The sequence below is a fragment of the Pongo abelii genome, chromosome 8 (genome assembly GCF_028885655.2).
Source record: "Pongo abelii isolate AG06213 chromosome 8, NHGRI_mPonAbe1-v2.0_pri, whole genome shotgun sequence".
NCBI classification, from domain to species: domain Eukaryota; kingdom Metazoa; phylum Chordata; class Mammalia; order Primates; family Hominidae; genus Pongo; species Pongo abelii.
Window position 1 is genome coordinate 83,555,824 of NC_071993.2, and position 25,976 is coordinate 83,581,799.

At 37.2% G+C, this 25,976-nt stretch overlaps 1 protein-coding gene across 3 annotated transcripts in view; it reads left to right on the forward strand.

Annotated features, from left to right (window-relative positions):
* The window catches only part of ANK3 (ankyrin 3), a 701,719-nt gene that overhangs the window by 50,879 nt on the left and 624,864 nt on the right, over positions 1 to 25,976 (forward strand). The window lies entirely within an intron of this gene.

Sequence of the window (25,976 nt, forward strand, 5' to 3'; positions counted from 1 at the left end):
TAATTGTACATATGTGATACATGTGGTATTTTGATACATACGTAGAATATGTGGTGATCAAGTCTGGCTGTTTAGGGTATCCATCAACACAAGCATTTATCATTTCTTTGTATTGGGAACATTTCAAGTCTTCTCTTTTAGCTGTTTTGAAATATACAATAAATTATTGTTAACTGTAGTCGCTCGACTGTGCTAAAGAACACTAGCACTTATCCTTCTAACTGTATATTTGAAACTATTAACCAACCTCTCTTAATTCTCCTTACCCCATGCTTCTGAATGAATAAGGAATCACTTTGCTTCTGTCCTTTCATCATAGTTAAGCGTCTTTAGTTCCTAATATTTTGTACCCCCTCTAGTTATTGCTTTTCAACACGACATTGAAGGAATCATGATAATTAATGGTCCTTAATGAGTCCTATGACTATATTTTACCCTGAGATTGAAATGTATTTGTGTTCGTGTTTTATAATTGATGAGTATTATTTTTGCTTTAGAAACACAGAAATGGATACTTCAGCAAATATGACAAAGTACTGGTATGTGTCATGACAACAGGTTACTGAAAATGTATATAACAGACCTTAATTTATAATTCAATTAGCATATACCTGTAGTGATTTATAGAAAATATAGAATAATAAGCTTGTATGTAAAATTGATGGTCTAATTCATATTTTAAAATTTAATAGATGTATGAACACATATATCCTTTTAAGCCAATTTCTATTAGTTCATTCCTATTGAGAAAAGGTAAAACATTTTCAAATTACTTGCAAGAATTATCTACTGTTAGTTTAGTAGAGCAAGTAATGGAAATTTTCCTTTTAAAAATTGCAACATCAACTATTTTGCTTTGTTATAGTATTTTCACTTATTTTATTGACTGTTTTATGGTGTTCTATCTTAAAATTAAATAAGCCTTACCTTTTGAGGTAGTCATAATTTGTATAATTTCCAATGTACAGATGAGGTAGAAGAAATGGAATATTCTTATTTTTGAAGTGAGCTGTATTTAGATATATAAATGGTGCAATTTAACTTTTAAGTTATGGTTTTAAATGTAGATTCTTTTTTTTTTCATTCTCCAATTATCTCAATATTTCAACTTCTTTGTTAGCTATGTTCCTGAAGAACTGTGGCCCCGAATATGTAGAGAAGTGTGATGGTGAATTGACCTTTGCATATCTTTTTTATTTCTTATCACCTTTTGGGACTGGAGTCCATTTGAAATCTGAAGAATGTGATACTGCCTCTTTTGAGAACAATGCACATATTTATAAACAAAATTTTGTGTACGATTCTAGGCGTTTTATGAACTCTGGCTCTGCCCTATATGTAGATACTATTCTGGTCTAATTTCAGAAAGTAACCACTCAAATTTAGTATATGTTACTTGTTTCATTGGAACTTCTTATTTCTACAGGACTACTTTGCATTCATTCAAAAAAATACTTATGAATCATCAGTTTTGTACATGCTATAGAACTTAGGTATTGAGAGGAAGCCAGGAATTCTCAGAGAAACACAGATCTGTACTATCTTTTGCACAAATTTAGAAGACAAATTGTGTGGACTGGAATGGTCACGGATGTTCTTGGGTATATTCAGTTGAATTAGGCTTCAGAAAACTGGGAAGATGGGTGGAAGAAGTGAATGATGCTAGTCTGGCTGCCAACATTTAGTGATGACCTCAAACCCTGAATCCTTTTATCTTTGAAGGGAGGTAGCCTAGATCCTTATAGGATAAATATGTAGGCTAGAGCAATGTTTTTCAAACTTGAGTAATGTACTGACTCCTTTTAAAAGGAAATTATCGTGGCCTGTCAATGCTGACTTAAATTATTTTTATTTAATGTTACTTAAATATGTAAAAACATAAAACTTGACCTGAATGTTTTATGGTCGTAACTCTTATGCAACCGTAAAATCCAAAACTGATTTAAAAATTCCACAAACAATGATAATGATACGTTGCTGCAAATAAATTGCTACTTGCAATGCAAATGTGGTGCTGGCCATTATGGCATGAGTTCTTTTGAGGTCAACTTGCCCCTGATACCAGGACTCAAATGTATGGTTTATGTTTTTGTTCTCTTTTTTTTTAATTGGCTTACAAATATTTGAAATATCACTACCTCATATCAACTTGACTGTAAAGATAAAATAGGCACAATGATCAGTTATGAGATGGTCATCCAGATGACTCAGAATATATGTGTTCATTTATTAAAGATTATAATTGCTATGGATATATAAATCAGAACAGTGGTTACCTCTGTAGAGGAGATTCACTGCAAAGGGACATAAGATACATTTTGGGGGATAGTCAAAATTTTTAATATCTTGACTTGGGCATTATTTTCATAGGTACACACATGATATAGTTTGGATGTTTGTCTCCTCCAAATCTCATGTTGAAATGTAATTCCCAATGTTGGAGGTGGGGCTGTGTGGGAGGTATTTGGGTCATGAGGGCAGATTCCTCATGAGTGGCTTGGTGTCCTCCCCATGGTAATGAATGAGTTATTGCTCTGAGTTCACATGAGATCTGGCTGTTTAAAAGATTGTGGCATCTCCCTCCTCCCTGCTCCCTCTCTCACCATGTGGCATGCCTGTTTTTCCCTTTACCTTCCACCATGAGTGGAAGCTTCCTGAGGCCTCACCAGAAGCAGATGCTGGCACCATGCTTCCTGTACAGCCTGCAGAACCATGAGTGAAATAAACCTCTTTTCTTTATAAATTATCCAGTCTCAGGTATTCCTTTATGCAATGAAAATAGACTAATACAACACATTTATAAAAACTCATCAAATTAAACATTTTGTTTCACTGTAGTAAAGTTTACCTTAGTAAAGAAAAAAAATTATTGGAATGAAAACACAATATTTAACTTTTTTTTTTTAATACAACAACTCTCATACTCTGAGAATGGATGTATGGACTTTAGTTTGGAACCCGCAATCAAGGAAGGCTACTGAACATTTATGGCTCCAGTAGGCTTTGGCCCAAACTCATGTACTGCTTCCTACCCTGGTGAACTGAACTTGACCGTATCTGAGCAGTGAAGACTCTTTGCACCCAGCGTAGAGACAGCCTATGTAGTGTGTCTTATGCCACCAAACACCTTGCACCATGCTGATTTCAACTCATGCTTCTAATTGGAATATTCCTCTGAATATTCTTCCTTCCCCCATTGTAGCCACATTAGGGGAAAAGAGAGGAGGGTAACTTGAAGAGTGCAGAAGGAAGGAGATCCAATAGAGCAGCACTCAAAAGACTAGAGTTTAGTAGATACTTTTGTCCTGAAAATCTTTATTTTTACAGTGAACACTTGTGAGACATTATTTAAAAACTTGTCTGATGGCTGGGTGCGGTGGTTCATGCCTGTGGTCCCAGCACCTTGGGAGGCTGAGGCGGGTGGATCACCTGTCAGGAGTTCGAGACCAGCCTGGCCAACATGGTGAAATCCCATCTCTACTAAAAATACAAAAAATTAGCTAGGCGTGGTGGCGGGCACCTGTAATCCCAGCTACTTGAGAGGCTGAGGCAGGAGAATCACTTGAACCTGGGAGGCAGAGGTTGCAGTGAGCCGAGATTGCACCATTGCACTCCAACCTGGGCAACAAGAGCAAAACTCTGTCTCAAAAAGAAAAAAAAAAAAAAACTTGTCTGAAGAGCGGTAAAAATTAAAGTTAGATCTCTAATCCTATGAGTTATTTCCTATTCTGTGGTTTTTCCAGCTTGTCAAGGAGAAGGAATGGGACCTTCTAATCTCTCATGAATGTCTTTCCTCTTCTGTGCCTATGAAAAAGAAAAAAAAAAACATGTTTTTGAGCAAAACATGTTTACAGCAGAAGTTTCTAAATATTCAAGAATTATTAGATCATTCTATCGCATGAACTCTTTTACCTTTTATAGGTTTAAGATATTAGATGGTCCTCATCTACATGCAGAGGTGATTTTTTTTTTTTACCAAATTTTACAGAAATATATATTGCTTGTTGTATCAGAAAAAAAGATACATGTTTTCTTCTCTTAAACAGTAAACAGTGAACACTCATCATACTTCTGTGACCAGAATGTGTGGGGATTTCTCCCCACTAACAACCAATTTTCCAGTGAACAACTGGGCATCCTACACTTCAATTAAATTCTGACACTGCTTTCCTCAAGTAGAGTCAGCTTTTCCAGGTTAAGTGCAATGTCCCATGAGACTGTCCCTCAGTTCAGACACCAATCGCAGATAGTAGATTGTCACCTATGCTTCTGATCAACTGGTTGTAAATCTGGGTTCCTAGGACCCATTCCTTGGGTTTAATTAATTTACTAGGATGGCTCCCAGCAGAACTCAGAGAAACACATCTACTGGTTTATTATATTAATAAAGGATACAGATGGACATTCAGTTGGAGAAATACAGAGGGTGAGGTCTGGAAGGGTCCTGAGCACTGGAGCTCCTGTCTTCATAGAGTTGGGATGTACCACCCTTCAGGCACATGGATGTGTTGTCAAGCTGAAAGCTCTCCAAACCCTGTAGTTCAGGGATTTTTATGTAGTTCTTATCACGTAGACATGATTGCTTATTAACTCAATCTCCAGCCCATTGCCTCTTCCCAGAGGATGGGATAGGGCTGAAAATTCCAAGCTTCTAATCATGGCCTGGTCCTTCCAGTGATCAGACCCCATCTAGTAGCCCTCAAAGAGTCACCTCATTAGAACAGAAGATGTTCCTATCAACAAGGAAATTCCAAGGAATTAGGGGCCCGGTGTCAGCAATTGGGGTCAAAGACCCAATATCAAAACAAAAGATGTACCTAGCACCTCTGCTCAGGAAATTACAAGGGTTTTAGGAGCTCTGTCCCAGAAACCAGGGTTGGAGACCAAATCTTTTTTATTTATCACATTGTCATAATTGTCTATTGTTGAGTAACAAATTACACCAACACTTAAGCGGCTTAGAACAATAAGTATTTATTGTATCACACAGTTTCTATGGGTTAGGAATCCAGGAGCAGCTCAGTTAGGGGTTTCTGATTCGTGATCTCTCACTAAGTTGCTGCCAAGATGTCATCTGGGACTGCAGTTATCTGCATACATGACCCAGAGAAGCTTGTTTGTAAGCCTGGCAAGCCAGTGCTGGTCTTTTGCAGGAGGCTACAGTTTCTCAACACATGGACTTCTTTATAGGGTGCTTGAAAGTCCTCACAATTGGAATTCTCCATTGGGCTGCTTGAGCATCCTCACAACATGGCTGCTGGATTCTCTCCACTATGAGTGGTCCTAGAGAGTAAGATGGAGATTGCAATATCTTATGACTTAACCTCATAAGGCACACTGCTGCATTTCCACAGTGTCCTGGGCTGGGCTGCATACTGGGGTACAATAGCGAACAACAGACATATAGACACACATTCCTGACCTTGCAGCTTGCAGCCCTGCCAGGGGAACACTTACATATATACACCCTTATAAGTTCAATAACAAAAAAGATTTACAAAGGCAAAAAGTACTATGACAAAAACAAAGGAAGTGCTGAATTAGAGTGTAACTGGGAGGACCCACTTAGATTGAGATACCAGGGAAGACCTCTGAGAGGAAGTGACCTTTAGGCTGAGCCCAGATGGATGAGTTAAAAACCAGTCACAGAAAGGCTGGGAGGGGAGAGGGAAGATCCTGTGCAGGGATCTCCAGAAAGGAAAGCACTTGGCCGGTTGGAGGAATCCCGAGGAGGCCAAGGTGACTGAAAATGTAGTAGAAAAGAGAGGACGGTGAGGGACAGGTGGGGAGGTAAGCAGAGTCAGATCATGCAGAACCTTGTGGATCATAGAGTTGGATTGTTAATACAAATGCAATGGTATATTTATATTTGGATTTAGCTGCATGTGACTGAAACCAAAGAGTAGTTTATATAAGATAAGAGTTTATTTCTCTTGTGAAAGGAGTCATGTGGTAGGAAATCCAGGGTAATTTCCGACCCAGGTTCCTATTGATTTACTTATTTATTCAACTGTTTTTGGCTTCAGTGACTTTCACCCTGAAAGTTACATTGTGTCCTCATATGGCTGCTACAACTTCAGTTGTTACATCCTTGCTGTAGGTCAGAAGAAGAAGGAAAATGTGAAACAGCAGAACAGGGACTTCTCCCAACTGATCAATCCCCTTCAGTGGCCTTCAGAAGTGCCGCACAACCCTCCCACTTGGAGTCAATTGGCCAGACCTTAGCCACATGCCCTTCTTCAATTGCGAGGGAGAGAGTGCATTTTATTTTGGACAAAAAGTACCAACTAAATATCGTGTCTCTGCTACTTAGTGGAAAGGGAAACTGGGTGTGGGGGCAGGCAACCAGCAGCCTGTGTCACAAATGGGAAGCCACTCCAGGGGTTAAAGCCAGGGAGTGACATGGTGCTTTATAAAAGGGATATTCCGGCTCTTGGTGGAAAATGGCTTACGGAGGGAAGGAGTGGAAGCAGGGAGGCCAGTGAGATACCTATTGCAGTAATCCAAAAGTTAGATAATGAGCCTGGGCTAGGTTAGAGATGGTGGTTTGGAACCGAGTGGATCTGGGATGTATAACCCAGCTCAGATCTACAGGTCTTGGTGATAAGCGAGGTGTGAGGAAAGGGGAGGAATCCAGAATGAAATCCAGTTTTCCTGTTTGAGCAATTCTGAGGGTGGTGGTGCAATTTATGGAGATGAGGAAGACTAGCAGGGGATGGTGGAGGAACTGGCTTGGAGGGAAAATTAGGAGGTCAGTTTTAGGCATGTTAGGGTTGAGAGGTTAGGGTATGGGAGGTGTTGAGTAAACAATTGGATGTACATTTCAGGAGTTTGGGGGGAGGTCAGAGCATATTAATTGTATTTGCAGCCATGGGATATTTAAAATCAATTAAGACTGGGCACAGTGGTTCATGCCTATAATCCTGCACTTTGGGAGGTTGAGACGAAAGGATCCCTTGAGCCCAGGAGTTTCAGACCAGCCTGGGCAACATAGCGAGACCCTGTCACCACTAAAAGGAGAAAAAAGTAGCTGGGCATAGTGCCTTGCACCTATGGTCCCAGCTGCTTGAGAGGCTGGAGTGGGAGGATCACTAGAACCTAGGAGGTCAAGGCTACAGTGAGCTGTATTCACACCACTGCACTCCAGCCTGGGTGATAGAGCAAGGCCCTGTCTCAAAAAAATAAAAAATAAGTAAAATCAACTAGGCCGAGGTTATAGAAAGGGAAGGGAAGAGGGCCTGTGACCTAGCTCCAAGAAATATTTAACAAACATTTCAAGGTTGGATAGAGAAGAAGTCAACCAAAGAAAGTGAGGAGGGGCCAAGGAAAACCAGGAGTTATGTGGTGCCATGGCAAACTGGCCAGGCAGGGCTTCAGGATGTAGTGTGTCAACTGTCCAAGGCTGCTGAGAGGGAGGCTAAGATATGGCCAGAAAGGCATCCATCAGATCTGGAAAGCTGGAGATCATTAGTGATTCCCCAGGGCAGCATCATAAAAACATTCCAGTGGAGTGGTGAGGATGGAAGCCAGACAAAAGTGGGTTGAAGTGGGATTAGGGACCCAGCAGTACCCAACTGCTGAGTAAAGGGTGCAAGCCTCTGAAAAGTCGAAGTGTTTCTTAAGGCAAAAAAACCAAAATCACCAGTAGATAATCAGAAGAAGCAGAATGGATCCCATAAAATGGATGTAAGTGGCTGCCAGCTAGAATGCATTTGAAAAATAGCTTTTGGAACAAAAGAAAATTTGTCAAGTTATTTAGCACTGCATTTCTGTGCCGACACTTGTCAGGAGCCAATGTGATTGTGAAGAGGCTGGTCCAGGGCCCTGTCCTGAGTGTAGCTCATAAATACAATCAGTTCAATCCTCAATCCAGCCTGAAAGGAGAAAAACCTGTTTGACACATGTGTGGAGACAACATAGGTCTGACCATTTAGCCCCGTTCTCAAAACCTGGAGATCACAGTGGAGAACTGCTGACCCCCACAGCTGTCACAGTGTCAATTCTTGTGTTTGAAAAAAAATTTTTTTTTTTTTTGAGATGAAGTCTCACTCTGTCACCCAGGCTGGAGTGCAGTGGCGCGATCTTGGCTCACCGCAACCTCTGCCTCCTGGGTTCAAGCAATTCTCCTGCCTCAGCCTCCCAAGTAGCTGGGATTACAGGTGCATGCCACCGCGCCTGGCTAATTTTTGTATTTTTTAGTAGAGATGAGGTTTCATCATCTTGGCCAGGCTGGTCTCGAACTCCTGACCTCATGATCCACCCGCCTCAGCCTCCCAAAGTGCTGGGATTACAGGTGTGAGCCACCGTGCTTGGTCATTTGAAGAATTTTTAAAGAATCTTGGACAAAGCTTTCTGGAGGGTAACAGCTGAGCCTGGCTGATGTGCACCTGCTTGAAACTTCCTCCCATCTCCCAGTGGAAGAGAAAGTCCCTTCTGTTCTCTCTGCATTTCTTCTATCCAGCAGGAATGAGTAATATCTGTATGATTAAGAAATTTCTGGCACCTGGTAGCAAGAAAAGCCCATCCCCTGATGCCAATGATGTGAAAACAGTATGTCAGATCTCTATATTGTAAAGCTGGTACTTATTTATAACCATGAGTTGGATGGCCTCTGTGGATTGCTGTGCCCCTTAAGTACTATAATCAGTGCCACACTGCAGTGGTCCCTGGGCCTATGAATAGCTACTTCCTCAGTAGTTCTTATGTTTCAGGGTCACCTTCTCTATGGAAGATCTTAATTTGCTCATGAGTAACTGGGAGAGAGGGCAGGCCAGATTTAAGTTAGCCCTTTGTCTGATGAGTTATTCCCAGCTCCTATGGCTAGTCCATCCTGCTGTGGGGGAGGGTGAGAATTACGTTCTCCTCTGAGTTTCCTCCTTCTTTTCCTTTTTAGAAAGTGAGTGAGATTATTTGGAATTGGTCAAGGAGCAGGATTGCACATATTAATGCAGTGGTCTTTAAACTGTGATTCTGCAAGCCAGCATCATCAAAGTCACCTGGGAATTTGCTAGAAGTGGATTTTTTTAAAACCCTAATTTAGACTTACTGTATCCAACCTGAGGGATGGTTCCCAGCAATCTGATCCCAAGCAAGCTTATTAAAATCTTGTGTTTTTCACATGAAAAAATGCTCACCATCACTGGCCATCAGAGAAATGCAAATCAAAACCACAATCAGATACCATCTCACACCAGTTAGAATGGCAATCATTAAAAAGTCAGGAAACAACAGGTACTGGAGAGGATGTGGGGAAATAGGAACACTTTTACACTGTTGGTGGGACTGTAAACTAGTTCAACCCTTGTGGAAGTCAGTGTGGCGATTCCTCAGGGATCTAGAACTAGAAATACCATTTGACCCAGCCATCCCATTACTGGGTATATACCCAAAGGACTAGAAATCATGCTGCTATAAAGACACATGCACACGTGTGTTTATTGCGGCACTATTCACAATAGCAAAGACTTGGAACCAACCCAAATGTCCAACAATGATAGACTGGACTAAGAAAATGTGGCACATATACACCATGGAATACTACGCAGCCATAAAAAATGATGAGTTCATGTCCTTTGTAGGGACATGGATGAAATTGGAAATCATCATTCTCAGTAAACTATTGCAAGAACAAAAACCCAAACACCGCATATTCTCACTCATAGGTGGGAATTGAACAATGAGAACACATGGACACAGGAAGGGGAACATCACACTCTGGGGACTGTTGTGGGGTGGGGGGAGCAGGGAGGGATAGCTTTAGGAGATATACCTAATGCTAAATGACGAGTTAATGGGTGCAGCACACCAACATGGCACATGTATACGTATGTAACTAACCTGCACATTGTGCACATGTACCCTAAAACTTAAAGTATAATAATAAAAAAAAAAAATCTTGTGTTTTTAACAAGCCTTCGGGGTGATTCTGTTGCAAGATAAAGATTGAGAAACATTGCTCTAACCAGGAAAGAGAGAAATTCAGGGCCATTCCAGAATAAGGGACACTGATACAAATTACTGAGGATAGAACTGAGCTGAGGATTGACCATGTTACATGTCAATACAAACCTAGAGGTTCCAAACCCACTCTGAGGCCCTGGAGATATCCCATGTACTCACTGGAAAGGAAAGAAAGGAGTGGAGGAAATGGAGACAGCTTGAGTAAGACAAGTTAGGTTACAAAGGGAACAAAAAAATGACAAGGTTGTAAAGTGTAAAAATATGCATTAGAAATATTTCCAGAAGATTATCTAGCTTCCTATATCTACGACGACTTTGATGTCTCTTTAGAGATGGACAGTTTTAATTTTTATGAATTTTTATATCATTTGTTTTCTTTTTTTGATACTCAAACAATGGTGGGAATCATTGTGTTTAGCAAAACTTGTTTTTAATGTGTTAGTTTTTTATTTCAATGTCTATAACACATTTTTGGTTTTCTTTATTTGTAGTTAAGAACATTCTTTTTTGGTTCTTTAGACTTTTAAGACTGGGACTTTCTACATCCTCTTAGTAGGAAATGGGGGATTCTTTTATATCTCTAAAACCTGGCTTATCTCTGGAATGGGGTGGCTCTTATACTTTTCTTCAAATATAATATAATATAATATATAATATAATATAATATAATATAATATAATATAATATAATATATAATATAATATAATATAATGTAAAGTTTTACCACAGGAAAAAAACTAAGACGAAATTGGTGTGTGTGCCAGATTTAGCAAATAAAAATACAGAATGCATAATTAAATTTGAATATCAAACCATTTTTTTTTACAGTAGTGTAAGTGTACTCCCTGTAGTATTTGGGACATACTTTTATGAAGAATTCATTGTTCACCTGATATTTAATTTTAACAGGCATCCTCTATTTTATCTGACAACTCTAAGTTGGTAGTAACTCTAAAATTAAAACATCTAAGCATTACAGTCTTTCAAAATTGCTCCAGCTATTATTAACTAAAAGATTTAAGAGAAGAGTTATCATCTTGAATAAGATTGGCCGTGGGGTATGTGCAGTTTTAGGCACCCTGAAGGAAATGCCACCTTTTTCCTTCCTTCTCCAGAAATCACACTGGGATTCAGTGACTGAGAATGATAGACTTATAGAGATAATCTTGAAGATAGTCTACATTATTTTTTACAATATAATTTTTGAATAGGTAATATATGCACACCTTTTTTCTCTCTGTTAAGTTTTCTACATTTAAGAAACCTATTAATATATTTTTAAGAACTGTGGTCAAATACAAGTAAAAGTCACCATCTTAACTATTTTAAGGTGTACAGTTCAGAGACACTAAGTACATTCACACTGTTGTGCAAACACTCATCTCCAGAACTCTTTTCATGTTGCAAATGGATGTTACGCTGGCTTAATGACTGTAGCTCTGTACTCATTACAAAACAACTTCCATTTCCCTATTCCCCCTCCCCTCCCAGCCCCTAGCAACCTCATCTACTTTCTGTCTTTGTGAATTTCACAACTCTAGATAATTCATATAAGTGGAGTCATAGTATTTGTCTTTTTGTGACTGGCTTATTTCACTTTACATAATGTCTTTAAGGTTCATCCACATTGTAGCATGTGTCACAATTTCTTTTCTTGTTAAGGCAGAATAATATTCCATTCCACATTTTATTTATCCATTCATCTATTGATGGACAGTTGGGTTGCTTATACTTTTGGCTATTTTGAGTAATGCCCTTATGAACATAGGTGTACAAATATCTCTTTGAGATCCTGCTTTCAATTTTTTGGGGTCTAAACCCAAAGTGAAATTGTTGGATAATATGGTAATTCTATGTTTAATTTTTTGAGGTACCTCCATACTGTTTTCAACAGCAGCTGCACCATTTTACATTTCGACCAATAGTACATACATGTTCTAATTTCTCCACATCTTTACCAACACTTGTTAATTTGTGTTTATTTCCAGTAGCCATCCTAATGAGTGTGAGGTGGGCTGTTCTAATATTTAAATAATAAGTCACTAAAAATATAATACTTAATTATTGGTAACATTATTTGATTCAAGTACATGACTATGTTATTACACGGTGGTTGAGAACTGCTATTTTATTCTGTGATACTAGGTTGGCAGAAATTATGCTGGGATTAGGATGGAGAAACTGGATAACTTTAACAAAATATCTCAAGATACACTTAATAGAATTGCTATTTTATTTTTCATAAATTCCCAGAATATCAACTGTATTTATATTAAAACAGATACTGAAGACACAGTCCATGTTTGAGTTTAAGTATGTTTTGTCTGGAATACCACCCTTCTCCCCACGACAATGTAGTAGCCTCAACAACAGGATTTATGTGTCAAAGGATTTGTTCAGCCTGTATTTCATGAGCATCTGCTACATGCCAGGCAACACATTTGTTGTTGAGGACACAAAGAAGAACCAGCACATTTAGATTTTGTTTAGAGCTCATCAGGCACAATGACGAGCATGTTTTAGCATCTTAGAAAATGCTCTTTGAATATAACTGCGTTTTGATGTTTTTGGTCTTTTGTTCTATGGCAGTTCAAATAAAATGAGAGTGGACAATATTACCCCTGTGTATTTCTTTAAATATTAATATACTTAAAAATAATTTTTTAACAGTGTTTTGTGCCCCCAGTGTTCCTCAAGAAGGTATTGTTCTCATTTTATTGATGAGGAGGCAGAGGCTTCGCATCGTTAAGCGACATCTACAGGGTTCTAATCTGAGTACCCAATGGGGCTGGGAAGCAGCTGAGTCATCACAGGCAACATGCTCATTCTTTCCTCTGAGGCGTGCTGGCCATTCGGGATAGGAAGTACTTTCTGTGCTTCAATTTTGTAACATGATCCTGTAAAAATTTATAATTGATTCTATAGTTTAAGGCTTATTCTTTTTAAACTAAGTTGCATATTGGATATAAAAGCAATTTAAATCCCTCACATTTTACTCCTCTTACGTTCTTGTTAATCGACATTTAGCATCATGCAATTGAAAATATTTCAACTTCATTCAGAACTAATTATTATTTTGTGATTTAATTGAGTATTATTGTATATGACATGAAGCAAATATCTATGCAATACCTTCTGAAAATAATTGATCAGTACCTTATTTAATGGAGGTCATTGTTAGAATTTTGAATTTTATGCTTTTAAATGGATCTTTGGGTCAATTACTTTTTTAGATTTTATTTCTGTCTTAACTCATGAGCCTTCTGCTAACCATTTTGGCCTGCATTGGTTTCTTTTGAGCTAATTTATTCTGGTTTCTCTGTGCTTTGAGACTTTCAATGGCTAACTTTGCATGGAACAAGCTTACAATAGGACCATCTGGTGTATCAAGGTGACCGATTCTCAACTCATTTGATTAAATGTTTCTTTCTGGAGTGTTCTCTGCTATCTTTGTACACACATAGATATCTTTATCTGGTGTAATATTTTGTGTCTCAGATTTAAGACAAGGTCATTGCTTCTCAATTCTTGTCTCCTTATTTCATGGAATATGATAACTATTATTTCATGTACAATTATAAAATTATCCCATAATAAAATCTCTTTTACAGTTTGCCCTAACTTGACAGTACTAGTACAAGAAATTTGACACTAAGTTCTTCTTTATTCATCCGAACCATCTAGAAATTCTTGGAAGTGCTGAATCAGATTTTAAGCTGAGTTCCTGTCAGGGTTCGTGCTGTCTCACGTGTCCTCTTTCTGCTTTGTGCCCTGACGGCGCCTTGGGAAGCTGAGTGGGTGGGTAAACAGTAGACTGCATTTGTGTTCCCAGGAAGGCTGTTTGTTTTGCCTTCTGAGACAGGCAGGATGCAATAAGAGGAAGAGTGCTACATGATTCGGCAGATAAGATGCATTTGATCTTGAGTAAGCCCTTTCATCTGTCTCATTTCATTTCTTACTTAAAAATATTAGGATCTGCTCTGTTCTAACTACCTCACTGCTTATTGTTGCAAGAATAAATAAGATACGATTTATGAAAGCTCACTGTAAATTCAAAACCTTGATACAGAAATAATCTTGTATGTATTAATTTGGAGAAATAAGTTAATGTGCTACCTACTAAAGATGAAAGAATTAAAATAATTTACTTTAAATGGTACTTTTACAGTTTCAAAGTAGCTTTACATATAAGTTCTCATTTGAGTATTTTAACACCATCGTGAAGATAGGAGGAAATGCTATTATCAGACGTATTCTGTGAATAAGAAAACTCAGTTTCGGTGCTGTGACTGAAGTCACAGGAATGGAGTCTGAGGATTGAGACCCTGGGGCTTCCCTCCAAGCCTGGACCACTATCACTACCTCTGCTTTTCCTTCGTGCTCTTGAGCAGGTGTGAGGAAGTCATAGCCCTGGACAGAGCTGACCCACTGTGGTTTCATGTTACCTCCTTTCAGCTGAGCCTTGTAACACTGGTCAAGGTAGAGCTGCTTGGGTGGAAACAAGAGACAAGGGGCTTGGGGACCCTTTCTATTAGCCAATAGCTTCAACCAGAAGCCTTCTCAGTGGAATCTGCCTCTGCCTTCTCCCTATGACCACTGTATAAATATCAGTAGCCCTTTCCCCATGAAATGCTTGTAGTAGCTTCTTGAATCAGAATTTCAAACCTCCTGGTGGCCAAGAATGTATAATACGAAGTGCTTTAATGCCAGCAATCTGATGGGGGACTGTGTGCTATTTGCATAGCTAGCACATTATTTTTATGTGAATTGCTCATTTTGGGGGACTGATTTTGTGAGGGGAGTTCATGGAGGAGAAAAGACTTGGTATTACCATGAACTCTTATGTTGTTTGACTAATTTCCCCAAGTAGTTTGCTCTTCAGGACTTTTGAAGGACTTTATGTAAGGCTTATTTGTATAGCTCATGAGGTCTTACACAAGTGTTCTGTAAATATCCCAGTAACCAAATGAATAAAACATAAAGTTCTGGGATATTTTAATTGTTTATCTTAAAGGCCAGTTTAATAGCAGACTGTACTCTTAATATATTCATCCATTCAACAGATATCTTTTGAGCACCAACGACATGCTAGACCTGGCTCTAGATACTCGGGATAATGTAGTGAACAAAACAGGCTCCTGTCCTCTTGAAGCTTGCATTTATGTTTCAGTGTATAAAACATAGATATAAACATTTGCTAGGGATTGATAATGGTATTTGTTCTAATTAAAACTTGCTTAAGAAAACGGTCAGTATATTTTATATGTTTCTTTTAATAAATGATTCAGATTACATGTTATAAAGTGACAGACAATAATGAGTGTGTGTAGACATATATACACATATTTAGCAGTAGGTTAGATTGTTAGGATTTGGTTCTAACAAATCCTAAGATTGTTAAGGATATGGCTCTAGAGATCATATAGCTATTATTTTTGTTGACGTTCCCCAGAATTTTGTTGTAGAAAGATTAGTAAAGTATTAGTTGAATTCATATATAATTTCCGTGTTATACATTTGTCTTTTTTATTTTTTAGTACTTAACAAAAATATCCATCAGATATGAAGTAGGCACATACTATGTTTCAGATCACAATATATCAGTGGGCCAGTTGAAAACATTTTTGCATTTTCTTCTCATTGCAGGACAATCCCACAATTATAATTGGCTAGACATGGCATTTTTTCATCCTTTATTTCTCTTTTTCCAAAATAAACTCAAAAACGACCAATAGTAGTCACAGATAAAACGTGTCTATAAATTTTTTATGATTTGTTTATAATTTGTATTCTTTTTTTATATATTCTAACTGATCAAATTTAAAAATCTCATCAAATTGATTTAAAATAGTTTCTTTAGCCTTGATTCCTATTCTTGACAGCCTGGTAGTATAGCAGCTTAGAGCTAAAACTGGAACCAGACGATCTGGTTCAAATCCCAGTCTGGCTTTGTTTGGGGGATAAAAGTGCATACTAGTGTTTGAGTCAGCTCACAAAAATTTAATTTAGAGGAAGTAGTAATGCTTTTGTAGCCCAACGGAGCCAGATGAAGAGAGGGTGCTCAGGGCCTCCCAGTGGGTGGCCGGCATCATTCTTGTTGATGCCATTTTCAGATGCTTTTTCTTGCAGCTACACCTGGAAACAAAATGTTTGCCATTCATCTGAGCAATGGCTGCTTGAGACTTTTAAGTCTGCAAGGTCGTGTACAGTGAGCAGGCCATCACTGTGCTGGAGGCTTAAAATCCAAAGTAAAGAGACAATAGAAAAAGATAAAATATAGGATAAAAGTTAGTGGAATCTTCCAGGAGTCAATTGATATCCATAAACAAAGCTGTAGAATACACAGGTGAAAACAATGAAGTTTTTATAGGCTAAAGAAAAGGAAACTAGAAGGGCAAATGATTAGGCCCTTATAATCTGTATGTCTGGGCATGGTGCCTTTTATGAATTGGAAGGACTCCCCGAAGAGCATTAGCTTGGTAGAGGGAAAAAGAAATGCCTAGAATTTACAGTAGTTTTATTTCTGGTTCTCATTCTTTCTAAGAAACAATTTCTTTAGTTTTATGATTATGAATTGGAAGTATAAATATACTATTTTTGTAATATTTGCTTATATGTTTATATGTAATTTTGGCAAGTATACATAAAACTGTAACCTAGACACTGGTTATGGTTCCGTCATTGACAGTATTTGAAAAAAAAATCAAAACACTTCCTCTCCCTGCCCTACCCCTAGCCCCATTACTTCTTCCTCTATATTTTATTTTTCACATTGCCACCAGACTCATCTTTCTGATCATTTTACTTACCCACTTAGAAACCTTTCTTGGTGGTTCCATAGTTTTTAGAGAACTAAGCCTAAACTTCTTGATATACTTTCCAAGTTGATTGGTTGTACATTATGTGTTATGTCTTATAGATGTAGGGTGTGTGCGTGTGTGTGTGTGTGTGTGTGTGTGTGTGTGTGTATTTAAAACTCTGAGAGGTTTGCTCCTTTTTTTCTCAAGGCTTTAGGCAAGGTCACTTCTTGATTCCTGAGATGACTGTTACAGAGTCACATTGTTGAGCTCATACCATGTTATTGGCCTCTAATGCTCCCCCATCCTATCCCTACTTCTCTTTGTAGGAGAATCATCTTACTTCTGCCTTAGGGACCAACTTAAATGCCAACTCTTCCAGGAATCCTTCCAGCCTCTACCCCAGAGAACTATTAATATTTTTCCCTATTCCATCGCATTTCTGCCATAATCCTCAGAGGAACCCAGCACAACCCAGAGTTGCTATATTATCCCACTAGACATGCAAAGAAACAAGAACTTTTAACCTATATTCCAGAAAAAGTTTTCAGGTAGAAGGGAAATGACAACAGGGGCAACTTGGATCCACAGAAAAAATGAAGAGCATCAGAAATGATAAGTATATGCATAAATACAAACTATGATTACTGTTGCAACAATAATTATGACTTGACAGGTGTTTTACTTAGTGATAAATATGACAGTATCTCACCTGATTGAGGGGAGAGATGCTGCTATTTGAAGCCTCTCTGCATCCTTAGTGCCTAGAGCAGTGCCACACATGTTAACTTTGCAGTAAATACTTGACATATTCATGCAGAGGTATGTATATTCAAGAAATATTTTAGTGCCTGCATGTGGTAGGAGCTTCAGTGAATAGGACAGTGAATAAAAGAGGGTTCTTATTCTGACACAGCTCAAAATTTAATATACAAGCAACTGTCTAATCAGAAAAATAGGTGCCACAATAAAGGCATAATCCATGAGTCCAGGGAGTTCACAAGGAAAAATATACTTATGTACCTTCATATATACCTACCTGCCTACTTACCTACCTGCTTTTCTATCTAGATAGCAAAATCAATCTCTAATACTACCAAATTTTAAGAACAGGCAGATTACTGATCAAATTAGTAGAGTAGAAACAAATCCTAAAAGCTTGCAGAGAATATTTGGTAATATTTTATCTTATTTGTTTCAAAGTCTCATAGAAACAAAGGATGCCCATTATCAGATTCCTTTGTACCCCTTGTCCCATTTTTTAAGCTTTCTAGATCTTAATTTGCCTTTGTATAGAAGGCAGCCAATTGCCTTTTCCTACTTGCATTTTTTTCCCCACGGATTTTATATTTACAACAATGTACCTTAAAGCAAGGGGCAGTCTTTTCTAGTCACCTTAATGATTATTGTATCTTATAAAAAATTTATGATAAACTAAGGATACACTCTTTTATTAAAAATGTTTACATGTACAGTGATTATGGTGTTTCAGAAAGGCCAAGTAACAATTATGTATCTTTGAGTTTTAAAGTTGTACAATTGCCAACTACTTCCAGCATAAGCAGAGAGGTGATAAGGTCACAGGAACTCTCTTGCAGATAACAATGATAAAAATAGAATAAAGTAATAATTAAAAATAAAAAACTACAATTATTTACAGATACTGGAAAGTGTCGCAGAGCAGATAGAAACTAGAAAAGAAACTGGAAAAGAGCAAATAGAACTGGAAAAAAGAACTATGACTGAAGGGGGTCAACATGATGAGTTGTGTCATTCTGGCCCAATAGTATATTTTCCCTGCCATAATTATGTCAAAACTGCAGCTTTGCTGGCTAAAGGTACCAGGGATCAGAAATCAGAGCTGGAAAAATAGCCACTTTATTAATTCTACTTTTTGTATCCCAAGAAATCTTTGCATAACTCAAGATCACAAAGATATTTTCTTCTGTAAGTTTTATACCTTTAGCTTTTATATTTAGGGCTACAATTCATTTAGAGTTAATTTTTTAGTCTGGTTTGAGGTAAAGAATGTTGTTAATTTCTTCCCATACAGATTTCGAACTATTTAGTAGGATTTGTTGAAAAGATCCTCCCCTCCCCTCTCCTCCCCTCCCCTCTCCTCCCCTCCCCTCCCCTCCCTTCCCCTTCCTCTCCTCCTGCCTGCCTCTTTTTTCTCTTTTCTTTTCTTTTTTCCTTTCCTTTCCTTTCCTTTTTCTTTCTCTCTCCTTTCTTTCTCACCTCTTCACCTCTCCTCTCCTTCCCTCCTTCCCTCCCTACCCTTCCCCTCCCCTAATAGGCCAGTCAACTGCCTATTGGGATGAAAGACCAATAATCTTTAGAGAAATGCAACACAATCCAGAGTTGCTACATGTATTATCCCACTAGACATACAAATAAACAAGAACATTTGACATATACTCAAGAGAAAAAATTTAGGTAGAAGGGAAATGATAACCAGCTGCAACTTGGATCCACAGGAAAGAATGCAGAGCACCAGAGATGGTGAATATGTGGGTAAATACGAAAAGCTATAATTGCTTAAAGCAAAATTATAACTCTATATTATAACTCTGGTTTATAATATATATAAATATAACATAAATGACAATAATAGTTCTAAGGATGTGTGTGGGGGCAGGTCAGTAGAAATATGCCATTACATGGTTCCTATATTTTACCTGGATGAATTCAGTATCAACTATAATTAGAAAAGGGTAATTTAAAGGTGCATATTTAATTCCTAGAACAACTGCTAAAAAAAAAATGAAGAGATACAGCAGAAAGCCAATAGTGGCAATAAAACTGAGTTTTAAAAAGATACTTGATGGATAGAGAACAAGGCGGGAGAAAAGGAATAAAGGAAGAAAAAGGATGAGACTTTTTAAAAAAAGGCAAACCTAAATATAGTCACATGGATACTTATATTAAATGTTAATACTCCAATGAAAAGGCAGATTGTCAGACTATCTAACAAAAGCGAGGACCAAGTAATGCTCTCTACCAAAGATGCATTTTTAATAACAGGATACAATTACATTGGCAATAAAAGGCTGGAAAATAATACACCATGGAAACAGCAAAAAAAAAAAAAAAGTTGGAATGGCTATAGACTTCAAGATAAGGAGTAAAATTAGAGTCAATGAGCAACATATAATAATAAAACAGTCAAAATAAGAAGATGTAACACTTATAAATGTATATGTACCTAGTAACAGAGTTTCATAATATATGAGACTAAAAGGACAAAACTAAAGGAATAAATAGATATAATCATATAATAGTTAGAGACACATCTCTTAGTAATGAAGTTTTTTGGATATAATTAAACCCAAAAAATCCGGAAAGATATAGAAGATTAGAACAATATTCATAACCATTGTAATATAATTGATATTTGCACCACACTACACACAACTACAGAATACTCCTTATTTTCAAGTGCATATGGAATATTCCACAAGATAGACCGTATACTGGGCCCTAAAACCAGTTTCAATAGATTTCAAAAGATTGAGATCTTATAGAATATGTACTCTGGCCACAATAAAATAAAACTAAAATCAACAACAATAAAATATCTAGAAAACCCCCAAATACCTGGAAACTAAATAACTTTCTTCTAATTAACCATAGGTCAAAGAAGAAATCAAAAAGAAAATTAGACCAGGCATGATGCATGCACCTGTAATCTCACTGACTAGGGAGGCAGAGATCTTAGGATCACTTGAGGCCAGGTGTTCAAGACCAGCCTGGGCAACAGAACAAGACCTTGTCTCCAGATATGGTTTGGTTGTGTCCCCACCCAAATCTTGTCTTGAACTGTAGTTCCCATAATTCCCATGTGTTGTGTGAGGGACCCAGTGGTAGGTAATTGAATCATGGGGGCGGATCTTTCTCATCCTTTTCTGGTGATAGTGAATAAGTCTCACGAGATCTAATGGTTTTATGAAGAGGAGTTCCCCTGCATAAGCTCTCTGTCTTTGCCTGCTGCCATCAACATAAGATGTGACTTGCTCCTCCTTGCTCTCTGCCATGATTGTGAGGCCTCCCCAGCCATGTGGAACTGTAAGTCCATTAAACCTCTTTCTTTTGTAAATTGCCCAGTCTCGGCTATGTCTTTATCAGTAGCATGAAAACGGACTAATACATCTCTTAAAACAAAAAACAAAAAACCAACAACAACAATTAGCCAGGCAAGATGGCATGTGCCTGTAGTCACAGCTACTCAGGAGGCTGAAGCAGGAGGATTTCTTGAGCCCAGGATATCAAGGCTGCAGTGAGTTATGATCGCACTACTACACTCCAGTCAAGGTGACATGAGAGGTACCAGATTCAAAGAAAAAAAAAAGAAATTAGATATTTTGAGTTCAATGATAATAAAAATACAACATATCAATCTTTGTAAAAAATAAGTTGTATAGGGAACAGCTGAAGCAGTGCTTACAGAAAAATTTATAGCTTTAAAATGTTTCTATTGGAAAAGAAAGACTGCAAAATCATTGACGTAGGCTCATTCATTCACACTTTAGGAAACTAGAAAAGGAAAAACAAAGTAAACCCTAAGCAACCAGAGGGAAGGAAATAATTATTACATTAGAAATTAGTAAAATAGACAAAAAGACAAACAATAGAGGGAAATCAGTGAAACCAAAAGTGGATTTTTTTTTAAAAGATAGTAGCATTGATGAATCTCTAACTAGACTGATTTAAAAAAATAGAGAGGACACAGATTACCATTTTCACAAAATAAAGAGAGGATACTAAGACAGATACTATAGACATTAGAAGGAAAATACTGGAATATCATTAACAACTTTATGCCAATACATTTAACAACTTAGATGAAAGGTATTAATGCTTTGAACCACACAAATGATCAAATCTGACAAAAAAAGAAATAGCAAATTTTACTAGACCTACATGTATTTAAAATGTTAAGTTTGTCGTAAAAACCTTTCCACAAAGAAAACCCCTGGCCAAGATGGTTTCCTAGTGAGTTCTACCAAACAGAATCATGCATTGCTTAATGATACAGATACACATTGAGAAATTCATCAGGTGATTTTGTCATTATGCGAGTATCATAAAGTGTACTTACACAGACCTGGATGGCATAGTCGACTACACACCTAGGCTGTATGGTATAGCCTGTTGCTCCTAAGTTACAAACCTGTGGAGCATGTTACTGTAATGAATACTGTACGCAATTGTAACACAATGCTAAGTATTTATGTATCTCAACATAGAAAAGATACGGTAAAATATGTGTCTAAAGGGTAAACAGTGGTACACCTGTATAGGGCACTTCCCATGAATGGAGCTTGCAGGACGGGAAGTTGCACTGGGTGAGTCACTGAGTGAATGGTGAGTGAATGTAAAGGCCTAGGACATTTCTGTACACTACTCTAGACTTTATGAACACTGTACACTTAGGCTACACTAAATTTATAAAAATATTTTTATTTTTAATAATAAATTAACCTTAGCTTACTAAAAATTTTTCACTTTATAAACTTTTTAGTTTTCAAAAACTTTTTGATGTTTTTATAACACTTAGCTTAAAACACAAACATATTGTACAAATGTCCAGAAATAATTTTTCTTTGTATCTTTATTCTAGAAACATTTTTCTATTTAAAATTTTTTTCATTTTATTTTTTCTTTTTAAACTTTTCTGTTTAAAGCTAGACACAAATACATACATTATCCTAGGCCTATACAGGGTTAGGATCATCAATATTACCATCTTCCACCTCAGCATTTTGTCCCCCTGGAAAGTCTTCAGAGGCAATAACATGCCTGGAGCTGCTATCTCCTCTGATTAACAGTGCCTTCTGGAATACTTCCAGAAGGACCTGCCTGAGGCTCTTTCACAGTTAACCTTTTTTTCTTTTTTTTTTTTTTTAACAAGTAGTAGTATGCTCTAAAATGATGATTGAAAAGTATACTATAGTAAATACATAAAGCAGTAATATAATTGTTTATTATCATTATCAGGTAATATGTACTGTATGTAATTGTACAATACTTTCAAATGACTGGCAGCACAGTAGCTTTGTTTACACCAGTCTTACCACAAACATGTGAGTAAGGTGTTGCACTATGCTGTTATGACGGCTATGATGTCACCAGGATATAGGAGTTTTTCAGCTCCCTTATGATCTTATGGAACCATCACCATATATGTGGTTTGTCATTGACCAAAATGTTAACGTGCAGTGTATGACTGTATTTAAAAGAGGAATAATAGTAAACCTACACAAACTCTTTGAGAAAATAGAGGAAGGAATACTTTTCAATCCATTTTCTAAATTCATAATTGTTTTGATACTTAAAGACATTATAAGGAAAAAAAACCTATAAATCATATCTTTTATGAACACAGATGTAAAAGAACTTCAAAAAATCTTCAGAAACAAGCCCAATAATATATTTTTTAAAGGATAACATGTCATGACCATGTAGGATTTACTTCAGGAAAGCAAGTTTAACATTCAGAAATCAATGTAATTTACCATAGCAATAATGTACAGGAGAAAATGTTTATGATCATCTTAATAGATGAAGAAAATAATGTGATATCATTTAACACCATTGATATTCATAATAAACACTCACAACAGATAAGGAATAGAACTTCCTCAACTTCAGTAAAGACATCTATGAAAAATCCATAGCTACCATTATACTTAATGGTGAAAGACTAAATTCTTTCCCCTCAACACTGGGCAGAAGACAAGAATGTTCACTTCTTTTCAGCACGGTACTGGAGATCCTAATTAATGTAGTAAAGCAAGAAAAATAAAATATGTACAAATTGGAAAGAAGTAAAACTGTCTATTTGTAGACAACATACTTGTCTACGTAGAAAATTCCTGGAATGTATAAAAGCTACTAGAACTAAGAAGTGAATTTGGCAAGGTTGCAGGATATAAGAAAAATATATAAAATCAATAGTATCTCTATATAGTAGCAATAAACAATTAAAAATAAAATACAAAAACAGATTCATTTACAATAGCATTCAAAAACATGCAATATTAAATGTTGCACAAGATCTGTAAATGAAAAATACAAAGACATTGCTGAAAGAAGTTTAAAAACACTCAAACAAATGGAGAGATATATTTATGAATTGGAAGACTCAGTTTTCTCCTTAAATTCATCTATAGTGTCAGTGCAATGCCCATAAACATTTCAACATAGAATAGCCAAAGCAATTTTGTTTGTTTTTGAGACACGTTCTCACTCCGTCACCCAAGCTGCAGTGCAGTGGTGTTATCTTGGCTCACTGCAGCCTCAGTCTCCTGGGCCCAAGTGATCCTCCCACCTCAGCCTCCCAAGTAGCTGGGGCCACAGGTGTGCACCATCACACCCAGCTAATTTTTGTATTTTTTGTAGAGATGGGGTTTCATTGTGTTGGCCAGGCTAGTCTTGAGCTCTTGGCTCAGGGATCCTCCCACCTTGTCCTCCCAAAGTACTGAGATAACGGGCATAAGCCACCACGCCCAGCCCAAAAGCCATTTTAAAAAGAACAAAAGAATCACATTACCTGATTACTATAAAGCTACAGAATTGGAGAAAAGAGAGATACATGCATCAGTGGAACAACATAGAAAGTCCAGATAAAGACTAACATATATTATCAATTTTCAACAAAAATATCAAGGCAATTTAATGGGGGAATAAAAGTCTTTTAAAAAAATACTACTGGAACAACTGGAAATCTGTATGGGAAAAAAAAAAATTAACACCAGTCTTTACCCCATACCATACTATAAAACTAACCCTAACATATTGTAGCCCTAAATATAAAAGCTAAAGTTGTAAATCTTCTAGAAGAAAACTAGAAGAAAAATATTTGTGATCTTGGCTTTGTGATCTTGTCTGAGATTTCTCAGGACACAAAAAGCATGACTACAAGAGAGAATAATTCATCAAGTGGGTACTCTCAAGATAAAAACTTTTGCTTTTTGAAAAATATTAAGAAAACAGAAAATGTACAGAATAGGAGAAAATATTTATGAGATATATATCTAAGAACCTGTACCTAGAAATTATAGAGGTCTTTTATAATTATAACAAGACAACCAAAGAAAAGATACTTCACAAATGAAAATATATATTTGGTCAAATAAACACATCAGGAGAGGCTCACCGTCGTGAGTGGTGTTTGGGGAACTACAAATGTGTAAAGGCCTGCACTTTGTAGAACTTACCCAGACTCCACCTCCTATCTGGTCTCTAGAGAGCCGTTGCCCAGTCTTTCTGTAGTATAGTTTCTGATATTGGTTTCATTCTTTATCCTGCCTCTGCTTCGACGTCTAACTACTTCCTGGTTCAAAGTTATCAGACTGGAACCTTCGTGGTCCCATTTCTTTGCCCAGTTTCGTTTTTTTTTTTTTTTTACATTTTGCCTGGAAGGGTGTCACCTCCTCAAACAATAATATGGTAAACAAGCTGGTGTCTTCCCTCCTCAGTAAAAACTTCCCAAGGAATTTCAGTACTTGACTAATACTGTTCTTAATTGTTACTCTTTACACGATCATGCCCCCATTTATGCCTCTGCCTCTATTTCCTTTTCTCCTTGGCTTTTGATTAAGGGTTTAAGGTTCTTTTTCTTAATAAGACCTTTTTCAAGTTCTTTATCTCTCCTTCTTTTAATTCCATTAGTGTAGTTTAGTTTTTGTTGTTGTTTTTGAGACAGGGTCTCCTTCTGTTGCCCTGGATGGAGTGCCATGGTGCAATCATGGCTCACTGCAGCCTTGATTTCCTGGGCTTAAGTGATTGTCCTAGCTCAGCCACCTGAGTAGCTAGGACTACAGGTGTACGCCACTATGCCTGGCTAATTGTTTTATTTTTATTTTTAGTAGATACGAGGTCTTGTTGTGTCTTGAACTCCTGGACTTAAGCAATGCTCCCACCTGGGATTACTTGAGTGCTGGCATTACTTGGCCTCCCGAAACACTGGGATTACTTGGCCTCCCAAAGTGCTAGGATTATAGGCATGAGCCACTGTCCCCAGACAATTAGTATAGTCTTGGAACTCACTAAGATGATACCAGTTCTTCCAGAAAAATTGTTATTTTTATAGGCAGAAATTAAACAACTATCAGTAAGTTTAATATTTTTTTCTTAAAATTATATTTTATAAGATTTTACTATCTAGTTTTTAGACTAGCAGTCTTTTAACTGAGCACTATTTGAGTGTTTGTTTTG